The sequence below is a fragment of the Leiobunum rupestre genome, chromosome 4 (genome assembly GCF_980474605.1).
Source record: "Leiobunum rupestre chromosome 4, qqLeiRupe1.1.hap1, whole genome shotgun sequence".
NCBI classification, from domain to species: domain Eukaryota; kingdom Metazoa; phylum Arthropoda; class Arachnida; order Opiliones; family Sclerosomatidae; genus Leiobunum; species Leiobunum rupestre.
Window position 1 is genome coordinate 48,663,092 of NC_143387.1, and position 13,338 is coordinate 48,676,429.

Consider the following 13,338-nt stretch of genomic DNA (forward strand, 5'->3'; position numbering starts at 1 on the left):
GAAAATTACATTTTTGTGCATGGTGAAGACAAAATAGGCTTTTCAGTTTACTCAGAGCCACGTAGCGGCCAACGAGATAAGCTCTGCTTTATGTTATATATGGAAAAATCGAATGCTTAATCCAGCAGGTTATGAATTCCTCGCGTTAGCCACTTCTTGTCTCTATGTAAACTGAAAAAACTTACTCACCAGCTGTTACACATAAGGTGGTTTTTTTTCGCCTGTTCTGGGTTTTTTGAGCAGGTTCAAAAGTGTAGCCCTATGACGTCATTTTACTCCAATTCTATCTTGACGAAAAAAAACGAGTTGGAGTAAGAAGGGAGTAGTTAGAGGTTAAAGGTTATATATTTGTTTTGTTTTTAAGATGGCCACCGGTGGTGAGATCATCAATATAGGACTCATTTTTCTTATTTATTTATTAATAATAATAATCAGCTAGGCTAATACCCAAGACACCACCTTAGGTCTAAGTCATCAACCAACTTTAAAAGTCATTAAATAGCATTAAACAATAGATCTTAAAAGAAATTGATTTGAAAAAATTCAACGGTTATATTGTGTAAATTGGCGCGTGCTTGCTCGGAAGGGATAATCTTATTGGCTAAGACAAATGCGGATAAATATTGCTAAGCCCACGTGATTCTATTTTATTATCAGAATAAATAATTACACGTGCGACGAAAAAATGGGCGATATCATCGAGATTCACGCGTTTTTAATTTAAAAACCCTTCCTTTTGACGGTTTTTATTTTGGAGTGAATAATTTCTTTTAGCGTCTATTGGATATTCTTTATTAAAAGCTTGCCACATGTGAAGATGTTCAAAACCCGTTATGTTTTCGTGAAACGAAATTTAAGCAGACGAATTTTCTATATAAGCTAGATTACATCCTCTACACCTACTTTCGAGGAGGAGTAAAAAGTGTAACGTTTGAGCTCTGGAACAAGCGAACAAAATTCGGGACAGGGTAAATCTTACCCCGAGAACAGGCGAATAAAACGTTTTAGGGTAAAAGGTTTACACTTTTTGTCCTCGGACAGGCGAAAACAAACCACCTAATTAAAGGATAAAAAATAAGACTTTCTAAGGTACTGTTTCGTGAGGAATATTTTAAAAGGACTTTTTTTACTAAACACCTCATTTTTCTTTATTTCACGCGTTATCTCGCGCTTAATTTAAAATTAAATGCAAATTTAGTCCCATAGTATTCCGTCAAAAAAAGGAGTGGTTAGCACTTACGCCTCGCAGCAAGAGGAGCCGGGTTCGATCCCAGCTTGTGGCACTGGGTGAAAACTCGGAACAACTCCTTCTGCGTTGAGTTTGCAAGTTCTCTCCTCACTGGTTAAGGGGTTTTCCCCCGAGCTCTTCGGTTTCCCCTTCCATAAAAACTTGTGTTGGTTAACGGTAATAGTTAGTGTAGGGAGCTGTTGACTCGCGTGGCATGAAGGGCCTGCTACCACCCTCCTACGCATTGTAACCCGGCCACCTGTTTGAAGGCATTATAAGTCGCTAGATGACTTGGGCCTAAGGTGGTGCCTTGGGTATTAGCCTAGCTGATTATTATTATTATTTATTATATTTCGGTTGATCAACGAATTTTGCATTTATGCCACCAGGTTGAACGAAAACTACGGGAGATTGGCGCTAGTTACGTATAATATAAGTCGTGGTGCGATTTTATTCTTACTCCCTTAACATGGGAGATCTGGTCATTCGAAGCTCTCGTAGGTTCACTTTCATTTCGATACCCACCTACTAGGTATAGTTATAGCGAGTTCCAATGGGAGTGCTCCGAAAAAGCTCGAGAATTCGTAGCTTTGGGAGATATTTTCATATAGAGCGAGACCGAGTGGGTTTCCCAATGAAAGGCGATAACATTTTGACAGCGACCCGAATAAGCTCGAGATCAAATTTCCCAGTGGATATCGTCATAGAGCAACTTAAAAACCTGCTTCAAATCTGTTGATCCGTCGTTTTTTTTTGAGTGAGTCGCCAATAGAGTACGCGAAACTCACCATGAGCGGCTTTGAGATTGCCAGTGGAGTCACTGGAGTGTGAAAACTCATATCGAGCGCTCTGAGAGCAATAGAGATAACCCACTGACTTCGATATTTCGCAAACCTTTATTACGGATTTTTTTTCTTGAGTTTTCCATAGTTTGCCGAAAAGAAATACGGAACATCGCTTTGAGAGACAGTGACGTTGACATAGTCTCAAAACCATAGATAAAATAACTTCGTATATAGATAGCGGTACGAAGTCTAGATTATCTTTGTAGATAGGAAACTTCATGTTGTAGAAGTGACGCCAGAATTTTGGCCGACATCTGGTGGCAGTACCCGAATAATATTATTTGGTGAAGTTCGCACTACTCGAAGTACGTACTAGAACCTTGGTGTAACGCAATCCCAATTGCAAAGGCTTAAGCGAGCTATATGTATTAAAAGTACTTTTTCTTGAACTGAAAGCAAATTTTAAAAAATAGCACTAAATAAATAGCATTCAGTAAAGATTTCAAGTTTGTTTTAAACGCTTGTGGAATGTAGTACGTAGACGTTACGAAGAGCAGTGAGCGCTTGGCCTAGGCGACGGGATTGTGAATATGGTTTATTTGGTCAATTATTATTGCAATTGAAGCATACGAAACAATATTTTTTTTTTGGCAAAAGTAGGATGTGCGACTGAAAAAATATATCGCTTAACCTACACTATAAAAAATCTAAAATATCTATATATTTCTGAATGTCGGTCTGTTTGTCTGTCTCTCTGTAGACGTCCGCACTGTTCCACCAAGCCCACCAAAACTTCGCACCGTTGTTCTTGGTCAAAGGAAGGGAATCGCACCATTTGCTCATTGGCGTTCGCCCAAGTCAACTTAGCACACCAAAACTTAGCGCATTATTTCTGCGAAAAGATTCCTCCACCCGAACTTTGTTCTAATAACCCGTTTATGCTTTTGGTCCGCCTGAGGCTATTAAATGAAATGTTATCCACGGGATTAAGTTATCTCCTGCTGAGCGCCGTACCATCTATCTATATCTATATAAAAAAAACCACTTGGTTCCTTCGTTGGTCATTCGAGCTTTTGGTTAGTCAGTAAGGAAGGCGAAAACGGGGCGGCGAAGAGAAAGCGACCCGCGGAACAGAGGGAAACCGAGACTGCCTTTCGCTTCGTTACTGAGGTGGTTCAACTATAGACAGAGCGGCCCGCGGGAGTCGGGACAGAGGGAAGTCGGGGCTCATGGACGAGCGTAGTTTTCTGTTTGACATGAGGGGGGAGCAAATCTGCCATTGTCAAAGCTGGGAGGGGAATTGCGACAAGCTTTTCGACACTCCCGGCCTTTCCGCCGTTTTGTGAGGCGAGGCGGTCTCTCGGTCTAATTCTGCATGGGGAAAAGGTGGAGGGGTGCCTTACTGGGGGGATTGGGATGAGAGAGAAAGGCGAGTTTTTAATTTATTTTTTCGAGGGAAAATGGGTACCCCGGTAATTCTCGCAATGGAAAAAGGGGGAGGGGGTGCCCCACTGGGGGGTTTGGGACGAGAGAGAAAGGCAATTTTTTTATATTTGCGGGGGGGAAATTGTGCCCTGGTAATTCTGGCATGGGGAAAAGGCGGGAGGGGTGCCTCACTGGGGGGGTTTGGGAAGAGAAAGAAAGGCGAGTTTTTTTGTTATATTTGCGGGGAAAAGGGTACCCCGGTAATTCTGGCATGGGGAAAAGGGGGGAGGAGTGCCTTACCAGAGAGGGAAAAGTCGCTTCGCTATAATAGAGAGGCGCTTCTTCCTATTCCTGCAATGTTAAAATTTTGTCGTACGTTTTTGAAGCGCGAGCGCCTAGAAGAAGCAGACGATCCTTTATGTTAGTCTTAGACGTTCGATGGCGCCACGGAATAAAATCAATTATAAATAAAAACAAAACAGCTGCAATAACTTTTTCTTCAATTGTTATTTTGAATTCTTTAAAAAAAATCGTGGATATCATTAGAAATGTAAGTACAAAAAAATTACTAATTACAATATTTCAATAATAAAAACTCCAATATTTTTAATAATTAAAAAAATCACGAGAAATTGTAAGGGAAGCCAAGTCTTAGATGAACAGAAAGACTTGGTCAGGAACAGAAGAACTCTAACAAGGAAGTTTATAAATTAGATTGGAGTGGAATAAATTATAATAATAATATAATATAATTTAAAATAAAATAATTAATTTTTACAAGTAATGTAAATATGAACTAAATGGTAATTCAATACGAATATCTTTGCATGGATAAATAACGTTCAGTGTTGTATTTTTAATAGTTTTCTGTCCAATCTTTTCTGTGTTTTTGTATATTGGTGATCAAGATCTTGTTTTTTAAGGGTACTATTTATGCAGAACTCCTCAAAAAAAGATATCATGTTTTGAAACTCAGTTGCGCATGTTGAACCTTCAGCAGCCTGGAACCATTTAATGTCAATTCTCTGTGCTATGAATCTTTGTAAGCAGCCTTTCAAATTTGTCATGTGTGATAACAGTTTGAAACTGGTGTCAAATATCTCATTTACCTTTGTTACAAATTCCAAGAAATTGGCAGTTGGTACAATGATGCTACCAAAAGAAGAGTTTTTGGTGGATTTGAATTAGTGGTGTGCGAGTACTCGAAAATTGCGAGTACTTGTTATCGAGTCCGAGTCCGAGTACTCGGACTCGGACTCGGAATACGTAATTTTATTACTCGCACGGGTACCCGATTCCCACGAAAAGGGTACATAATTACTCGAAGCGGACTCGAGTAAATAGATAATTTGAAAATTACCCGGCGTGTCTAATATTACTCGGCGAGTCCATTATTACTCGGCGAGTCCATTATTATTGGGCAAGATTATTTAAACAGCGGCAAATAAATTTCAGACGAATTGGCCACGATAACTTAGGACTCGAATTCGACTCGTTAAAAACATTCCGGACTCGTATTGGACTCGAAAGCTTTAAACCTAATTCTTTAGGACTCGAGGACTCGATCAAGTCCTTAATATTTGGACTCGAGGACTCGCGAGTCCAAGTTTCTAAGACTCGAGACTCGACTCGAATTTCAAAAAACAGGACTCGCACACCCTATTTTGAATGCCTTAAAATAAGCAAGCACATTAGTTGGATAAAGAATTGGATTGTCTTGCCTTAGTTGACTGATGCAAGAAGAACATTGGTGATTTGAAAAGCAGCGATGGATTAGGTTTCTTAATATATAACTAAGGAGTGGACATTTTCTTTGAGCAGGTTAGGACTTTCAATGAACTTGTTAGACTCCATATTTATCAAAATCAGATGAATCCTCTTGTGGTCCTGGAGCGGATTTCTTAAAGGAATCTGTTTAAAATGAAGTTATCCAAATCATCGATGCAATTTGAATCTGCAGGTTTTAATAGATTATTGACTGATGCAGCTCTGTATGCTGCCCAAAATTGTTGAGAATTCAGATGATCTCTATTGCCTCCTCTTTGACGAATATAACCAAAAGTAATTTTCTAGAAAGTCTTGACTTAAAATTTAAATTACCATTTTTATAATTTGATTCATTAGGGCAAGCGTAGTTGTGCAATTGGAGAATTTGTTTTGTCCCGTTAGCTCTGGCCCTGTGTGTAGCCAACGTGTTTTCTTATTGGAATAATTAATTATTAATAAATATTAAGAAGAAAGTTATCCTGGTAGATGTTTTTCTACTTTTAATAGGCGTACGGGAAACTGAAATTTGATATTTATTATTGTAAAAAATAGTTAGTCGATTTCTGGTTTTAACATTCATGAAACAATCGTCAATAAAATAGAGAGAACAAAGTGTATGGTTTGTGTAAAAATATTCATTTATTTTATATTATAGTTTGTAATTGTTGACATTTTGCAGCCACAGTTCAGAACTAAAAGTTTGAAAGTGAATATAATAATAAAATAATAATAATCAGCTGGGCTAATACCCAAGGCCTAAGCTTATCTAATAAAAAAGCGTATTCACCGTTCTTTATCCTTTGGTAACTTAAAAAAAAAAGATAAACGACACTTAATTTTCTTAGTTGACGGACAATTTATCGCCGATAAATACATATTAATAGATTTATTGATGTTAAATTATCCAATAAATAGAAAACTTTTTGCGTCGTTCTATGCGCCGCTCGAGGCAAATGGTGATAGCAGGCTAGTAGCGCCCTCAAACGTCTAAGACTAGTGGACATTTTAGCGAAAAAAATCATGCGACGGATTTTTGAAAGAGAGGCGCCTCTATACTATACACTCTCTGGCCTTACTGGGGTGGTTCAACTATGAGGAAAAGGGTACCACGGAAATTCTCTCATGGAAAAAAGGGGCAGGGGGGCCTTACTGGGGTGGAGTGCCTCGAAACACACAACTAACTGAGGGCCCGCTCCTAGGGTGGGCTTCTCGGCTAGTCTAATATATATATTTCTAAAAGTTTGTCTGTCTGTCTGTCTCGCTATAAGAGTCCGTCCCCTTTGTCTTAGAACGGCCAAATCACGGTTGGAAAAATAAAGGGTTTTTTTTTTATAAAAGCCCAAATAACCATAGAAATCGGATAACAAACTAGAATGCTTAATCGAATGGCTGACAAGTTACCGATTAGATTCTTGGCTAAAACGACAGTAACGCCATCTGCGCTGCCTAAAGAGGCGCGCTCGCGCGTAACTTGGTTAAAAGTTTTCCCCCACCCCATTGAAATTAATGTAAAGTTGGCGATAATTAAACGTTAATTAACCTACCAAATGATATAAGAAATATTCCACTGACAATTTTTCCCGTTTATATGAACTTAAATGTAATATAAAATCGTCTTGAAAAATCGTTTATCGCTTTATAACATTCAAAAATAATATTTTTCCCGCACCATGTAGATATCCGAGCATCTGCTCGTCTAGGTAAAGTTTGTGTTGTCAACGCGGGTATTAGAAAGAAAAATGAGATTTTAGAAAGTAGGTTGTAATTCGGAACGATATTAATACTTTTCACGAATTTTGTCATCGGTGAATTATAAATATGAATTGAAATAAGTTTCAAGGTTTATTTAAAAGCCCGTTTCATAACTTTTCATCCATTGGTTCGTTCAGAATGTATCTTTAAAGTAGACGAAAATTTGAAGGCGGTGATTCCGGTGAATCTTTCCCAGTCTTAAGCCTCGGTTTAATCTACTGCGTATTTCGAAACGGAAAAACCCGATTACTTTCGTTAAATCTTGGTTAAATGATGGCGAACGCTCCTTGTAATAAGAAACAAATAACGAAATACGTTCTAAGCTTATTTAACGCCAAAAATTCCACGTATTTCGTTATTTGTTTCGTATTAAAAATATCATATTATTAATCCAAGATTTAACAATAGTAATCGGGTTTTTCCGTTTCAAAATACGCGCGTTGACAACGCAAACTTATTATATTATTAATGTTAATAATTTTAATATTATTTTTGAATGTTATAAAGCAATAAACGGTTTTTCAAGACGATTTTATATTACATTTAAGTTCATATAAACGGGAAAATTTGTATGTTGAATATTTTTTATATCATTTGGTAGGTTGATTCGCTCGTGTTCTACATGTCGAACAGTCTCATCGGTGTCGTGTATTCTTTTCAAAGCATTGATACTGGTGTTTTGGATTTATTCCTTACGGCAGTCAATTTGAACTTAAATTTTGTCTCACACATCCTTCACAATAGCTTCATTTTCAAGCGATTTATTGCAAAAATAACAAGAGTTAGCTGGGTGGTAAATTTTAAACGCGGTTACATGAAGAGCGGCGGATGCGTTTTAAGTCAACGAAGGCGCAAAGTTATAAGACGCGTTTCAGGTACAACGTTAAAACCGCGATTACGACACAACGATTGCTCGTATGTAAAATGTTCATAGAACATTTTTTGTAGGAAATAGCCGGACCCTAATGTTCATACTTGGGTTTATAGCCGTACATACAATACTAACGTAGATATTCGTGATAAACCATTACTGTGCACCGGTTTTCCCCATAACCATTGCTCGTAAAACAACTATTTCTAACAGTAACCTGTGAAAAGATATGTTTTTGTTTGAGTAATTACTCCTAAAATATTTAATTACGGAATTTTGAACCATTCTTCATTTTTTATTTAAAAAACTATCTTTCTATGATTTGAAAGAAACGCGTTTTCTAGTGCGTTCTTAGCGATTGGAAATTATGGTAAAAAGAAAACTATTTCTAACACTAACCTGTGAAAAGATATGTTTTCTTTTGAGTATGTACTCTTACACGATTTGATTACTTTAATTAAACATAAGTTACTTTAAAGATGTAAAAAAAACCGCTTTAGCGTCGATCTAAAGTCGGCCATTTAATTTTAGGCGAAATAGAGTGTTAGTTCACCAGTTTGGCACCGATGGCGTAACTTTCGTTGCCAGCCAAACGAAAAGCATGGGCCAAAGCCAGGGTTTTTTAAAAGTTCTAATCGGAACCCGCGACAAAATTTCAAAAATCGTTCTAGTTTGTTATCCGATTTCTATGCAAATAACCGGGTTTTTTTTTTGTTTAAATCCGGTTTTTAAACAATGCTTTATTTTACTGTTAATATATTTTTCGCTTTTGTTTAACCGTGCATATCTATTACCAATCAACTAAAAATTAATATGAGTAATAAAAAAATATGCCTAGAATTAAAGGAAAATATAGGAAAAACCATAAGCCAAAATATGGATTCTTATCGAAAAACAGTAGATTAAATAAAGTTAAATATAGGATGAAGAAGGGTACACCGTACACGACGACGGCATGTTTTCGGGTTACACTGCTCTCGAGTGCTCTAGATCACTCTGATCAACATTTTATGCTCCATTTGCGTTCTCGGATCTGCTCCTATAATGTTTCGCGTGTTCCATTTCTCGTTCTCGGGTGCTCCGAGACCGCCCAAAACCGATTTGCCAATTTGGACAGATCAACGGATAGAGATCGAGATCGGAGCACATTTTTGTGTGTTCCTTTTAGATTTTTTGGCAAAATGGCAGACCAAGACGCGAAAATTCCAATTACTAGCAGAAGACAAACAAAAAAAGGGAGGGAATATGTTAATGGGATGTTTCATTTGCGGTATTGCGGCGAGATCTATGACGTCAGAGAAAGATTAACAGTGAATCTCGAGCAATCAAATGGAAAACGCTATTACATATTCCATTCGCGTGGTCTGATGATCGGCTCTCATTACATTTCACGTGTTCCATTTGTGGCTTTCGAAATCATTCAAAACCAATATGCCGATTTCGACAGATCAGAGATTCGAAATTTTCTTAATTAAGACACGACAAATTATATTTATTTTTTCAGGACGTCATTTTGGAGGGGTTTGGCTATTTTCGGCTTTGCTCGCGCCCTAATTGGGGTAGAGCATTAACGTTCACTTATAGTATTTTCGCAAGGGGTTTTCTTTCATAGAAGCCCTCATTCGGCTCTCTACCTAAAATAGAAATAAAATGGCTGCCAAGAGAAAACGGCCAGAAACTTTTGATCGGGACTGTACATTTATTATTTGTTTTTATTTACTGTTTATTATTGCTTTAAAAAGAATTTTTTCTAAAACCACCTCAATTTGTCAACCATTGGATACGACATTTCACCGCCAGCTAAAATATTTCGACAAAGAAATATTTTAATAATAATAATAATAATAATTAGCTAGGCTAATACCCAAGGCACCACCATAGGCCTAAGCCATCAAGCGACTTTTAAATTAATACATTTATAGAACAAAGTGAATAAAATATACCATTTGATTCAACTATCTTATGTTATTTGCACAATATTTTTGCAATGGAATTTTATTTATTATTATATCTATTTTTATCCATTTTTATCAAATTGACAAAAATTGATCAAAAAGTGTTCTAATATATCGATTTTATCAAAATTTATACCGTACTATATTAAATATATCAATTTTTATTAATTTTATTAAATTTTATCAAAGTAAATCAATATTTTTACAAATTTTATTAAATTTTATCAAAGTAAATCAATATTTTTATAAATTTTATTAAATTTTATCAAAATTAATCACTATTTCAAAATTTGGTCAAATTTATCTCATTCTATCAATTTGATAAACACAATTGATTTTTATCACATTTAAGATTTTTTTATCAATAAAATCCATTTTTATTAATTTTCTATCAAATCATTGGCATTTTTACCCATTTTCATAAAATTGAAAAATTGATAAAATTTTGATCAATTTGATTTTTTTCGTAAATTTTTTCTAGTTTTTTTCATTTTAAAAATTTTAACTTTTTGGAAAACTTTCCCTTAGAAATTTTTTAAAATCCCATGTTATTTTCGGTAAGGAAGTTTCCATTTTGTGTTGTCAAAAACATTTTCGGTTGCCATGGCAAAACTAATGCCCGTTGAAACTTTTCCTTTTGGGAATTTTCATGATTCATTAAGGCCTACTTAACCCCCGAGTTTAAACAAAATCGGTGTGTTACACCTCGGGTAGTCTCCTTGTAAGTAAAGTAAATTTAAGAACCATTTATTTGTAAAGATAAAATTAAAGATACAATTTTGATATAGGAGCGCTCGCCAAAAATTAAAACTAAAAAATACATTACGGTCAAAGAAAAGTTACTCGTACCTTTGAAAGGAATAAAAACAGCAGTGTTGTTAAGCAAATCACTCGCATTGAATATTAAAAAATTAATAAATAAATTATTTCGCAAACAGATTACAGAATTTTCTGATATTAAATAACTTGGAGGCCCATATATTAAATTTTGGAGGCCCCTACCAAAATTTAAAGTAGGCCCAGGGGCCAGGCCTACCCCGGCCTGTTGCTGGCGCCGAGGTGGTATCTTATCGCTTGTATCGGGATTTCAGAGTAGGGTAAGAAGAGTAACACTATGACGTTATTTTAAATAGTTTGAATCGGAGTAAAAACGTTTTTCCAAAACGGCTGCCTGTGGCCTTTTTAGCAGATAAATTCTGGCTAGCAGACAACGAAATCCGATTTACTCCTTTACACCTCCTTTTCAGAAGGAGTAGCCCTAATACTCCGGAACAAGCGTTTAGTTTATGGGGCGGAGTAATTCTCATCCCCGGAACAGGCGAATAAAACATTTTAGGGTAAAAAAAGTACACTTTTAGTCCGAGAACAAGCGAAAAGAAACCACCTAATTTTGTCAACGTTTTTCTTTGGGCAACTCCGAACTTTACGCTGGATGTCATCATTCAACGAGGGCGATTTCCCATTAAGAAACGCTATATTTTAAAGAGTAGTATTTCGGAAGCAATTTGGTACTAAAATAAAGGCATGATTAAGTTTAATAATCTTTCCCGGACAAACGCCCAATGAGATACGCATTGACTTTTGAGCACTGAGGGAAGAGTACCCTAAGAAAAACGCTATAAGGTGTGACTACCCTTACGAAAAAAACATTCGAAACCAATCAAATTCAAATTGGGACCGTATTTGCACCAATTCGGATATGTTAGAGGCCAATTAGGGAACACTTGGAGATGAAATTTACAATTGGTACCAATCTGACCTCAATTGAAACCAACTGGTTATAATGAAAATTCCAATTGGAGTATGCGCAACACAATTGGAACTAATTCGATATGAAAAGGTCCCCAATTGGAGTAATAATGACCAATAGACTCATTTAAACCATTTCATACTTTTGCCTCAAATATAGTATCCCAATTGAGACCAGCAACCCGGAGGTGGGATCCAATCCCTTACGAAAAAATTAGGTGGTACCATTACATTACCTAGTGGTTCCATTTGGTTTCCTGGTCGTATTTAATGTGGTCCATATGGGACAACTATTAATTCAATGGGGTCTATGGTGTTCTAATGGGCACCATTGGTACCATTTGGAAATCAAATGGGTTCCAATGGTTCTTGAAGGAAGTCAACAGGCTCCGAATGGTTCCTGATGGAAGTTTTGAGGCTCAGAATGGTTTCTGATGGAAATTTCCAGACTGCGAATGGTATCAGTTAAAGTTTGTTTTTAAACCAAATGGGTTCTAATGGTTTCAATTGGAACTCAATGGGCTCCGACTGCGACTGGGTTTTCTTTAGGGTACCATTTGGAAACCTAATGGGCTCTAATCTGATTGTTATTGATTTCGGTTTTTATGGATTTAAATCACCTATTATATTTCAATGTAATTTTAATTGTCAATTTAGTGAAAATGCTAGCTACAGCCCTGGGTTAGTGATGGCCCACTGCCATACTTTTTCAGACATAATTGCTGCCAGTAAAATTAATTTATCCAACAAATACCCAACTTGTTTTTTTTTCTATTATAGTCTCCTCGGAATTGCTTTATCATCCAACTAAACTAACTGTAATAAAATTAGATAAAATTTCTCTTTAATATTTCCATGCAAATTCACCCGTCTTAAAGGTAAATGCAAACAGTAACCGATCGAATGCTCTCCCTAATTACATTTCTTGAATTGTCACAGTCATATTCATTACTGTAAACTGTAAACATATTATCTTATCGGCAAAGTGTGACTCAGTTCAATAACCACTTAACTATGATGTTATCATTATAATTGTGGTTCATTCGATACACTATGTAAAAAACAAATGGTTTCTATTGATTTTTTTAAGGGTAGTGTCATCTTCCTAAAATTTCCATTATGTACTTATGCAGGGTTCGTACAAAATTTCCGGAATTAAATTCCCTGACATTTCCAGGTTTTCCCCGACTAAATTGCCAAATTTCCCTGACCATTTTTGTAGAATAAATTTATGTTTTGAGGTAAAATCTTGAAAAATGTCAATTGTGTATTTTTAATACATTTTTCCAAAATTTATTTGCCGGGTTTGTTTTGGGGGTCATTTTAAATTTCCCTGACTATTCCCTGACCTTTTGGAAACATTTTCAAATTCCCTGACTTTTCCAGGTATTCCAGGTCGTGTACGAACCCTGTCCTGTTATGGTATTAGAGGATTCTGGCCTTTTACTGCTATTCTGTTCTGACGAATATTTTGATTACGAGTACAAACAGATAAGATTTTTTTAAAGAGTAACAGGCGGATTGTTAGTTTTAGTGTAAAAATTAAGTAAAAAAAAGACCATTACAAAGAAATATATTTTATATGACAAAGTGATTAAATATTCTTCGAAGGAAGCCCTAGGTGTTTTAAAAGAGTACACATCTAGTCCAAGAACTTGAAAATGGTTCATTAGGCTTCGTGCGTAGTTGAATTTTTTTTCATAATTATCGCCACCTACCGACCGAGTTTTAAATTGAATATACGAAAGCTGTCTGCTCGTTCCAAATAGATCTTTTTATAAAGTAACGTGGCCTTCTTGTTTAAAT